Consider the following 1958-nt stretch of genomic DNA (forward strand, 5'->3'; position numbering starts at 1 on the left):
GCGACACTCAAAGAGAAATTACAGACTGGGACACCGGGACACAAATGACGACCGGGACACAGGGAAACAACAACAACAGGGACAGCGGGGAGCACAGGGGGATATATAAATGACGACCGCGACACTCAAAGAGAAATTAAAGACTGGGATACCAGGACACAAATGACGACCGGGAAACAGAAAAACAACAACAACGGGGACGCCGGGGCACAGGGGGATATATAAATGACGACGGGGACACAGGGAATGTTCGATTAGCAATCACCATCAACAAAGCTCAAGGGCAATCATTAGAATAATGAGGTATAGATCTGAGTACATATTGTTTTTCCCATGGACAATTATATGTTGCATGTTCAAGAGTCGGTAAACCTGACAATCTATTTATATGCACAGACAATGGGACAGTCAAGAATGTTGTATATTCACAAGTTTTACATAGTTAAAAATATATATCTATATATATAAAAATAAGTTGTTTGTGGGTTATGTCTGTCTGTCTGTCTGTCTGTCTGTCCGCATATGACGTCTGAATTATTTCATCATATACCAATTCAAAAACGAAAGTATACAAGCTGATGTAGCTGAGTTGGTAACGCGGTATGTTCCAGGTTCTAGGTTCGAGAGGATCCAGGTTCAAACCTTACAAAAACTACAAAAAAAAATAAAAAAGCTAAAAAAAGTAAAAAAAAGTTAAAAAACTAAAACCTAAAAAAGAAAAAAAACTAAAAACTAATAAAAATAACTAAAAAAAAGGTAAAAACTACAAAACAAACCAAAAACTAAAAAAAAACTAAAAAAGGTAAAAATCTAAAAAAGCTAAAAACTAAAAAAGAAAAAAAACTAAAAAAGGAAAAAACTGAAAAATAAAGGAGAAAAAGAAAACTAAAAAAATAAGAATAAAAATAAAAAACTAAAAAAAGGTAAAAACTACAAAAAAAACTAAAAAGAAAAAAGAAAAAAAACTAAAAAAGCAAAAAAAGGTAAAAACCAAAAAAAAGGCACAGAAGGATATATAAATGACGACCGGCACACAGAGAAGGTCCAAGGTTCTAGGTCCGAGAGGTTCCAGGTTCGAATGTTGGCTTTAGCATTAATACAAAAGAAGAAAAAAACTAAAAAAGAAAAAAAAACTAAAAAAAAGGTAAAAAGAAAAAAAAATAAAAACTAATAAAAAACAAAAAAACTGAAAAAGAAAAAAAACTAAAAAAAGGAAAAAAACTGACAATTAAAGGAGAAAAAGAAAACTAAAAAAATTAAAATAAAAAAAATAAAAAAGGGAAAAACTACAAAAAAAAACTAAAAAGAAAAAAGAAAAATAAGACGACCGGGACACTCAAAGAGAAATTACAGACTGGGACACCGGGATACAAATGACGACTGGGACGTGTGTGTCGACTGATTTCATGTTTGTGTGTCGACTGACGTCATGTTTGTGTGTTGACTGACGTCATGTTTGTCGACTATAAATGACGACTGGGACATAGGGACATAACTACAACAGGGACGCCGGTGGGGGCACAGGGGGATATATAAATGACGATGGAGACACAGGGAATGTTTGATTAGCAATCACCATCAACAAAACTCAAGTGCAATCATTAGAATAATGAGGTATAGATCTGAATACGGATTGTTGTTCCCATGGACAATTATATGTTGCATGTTCAAGAGTCGGTAAACCTGTAGTGGGACACAGAGACACAACTACAATGGCACGTAACTAATATGGCGCGTAATAACTCACGCTCGAGGGGGGGGGCTTATATATATATATCTATCTATATATATAAAAATAAGTTGTCTGTCTGTGTATCTGTCTGTCAGGTGACGTCATGTTTCTGTGTCGACTGACGTCATGAAGTTAGTTGTCGTCATTTTTGCTATGACGGTGACGTCATTAATGGTATTTAAGACATGCGTTCACGGAAAAATGTTTAATTGTAAAATGACTGAAG

At 34.3% G+C, this 1958-nt stretch overlaps 1 long non-coding RNA gene across 2 annotated transcripts; it reads left to right on the forward strand.

The window, feature by feature from the left end:
* The first annotated feature begins 218 nt into the window (after positions 1 to 218).
* Positions 219 to 922, forward strand: LOC136043474 (uncharacterized). Of its 2 annotated transcripts, none has more exons than XR_010621624.1 (2): positions 219 to 802; positions 836 to 922. It is a non-coding gene; the product is annotated as an uncharacterized LOC136043474 (long non-coding RNA). The 2 variants fall into 2 exon arrangements; XR_010621625.1 differs by having other exon boundaries at positions 853 to 922.
* Positions 923 to 1958: the final 1036 nt, after the last annotated feature.

This window comes from Artemia franciscana, unplaced genomic scaffold (assembly GCF_032884065.1).
Source record: "Artemia franciscana unplaced genomic scaffold, ASM3288406v1 Scaffold_6380, whole genome shotgun sequence".
In the NCBI taxonomy this organism is placed as follows: Eukaryota; Metazoa; Arthropoda; class Branchiopoda; order Anostraca; family Artemiidae; genus Artemia; species Artemia franciscana.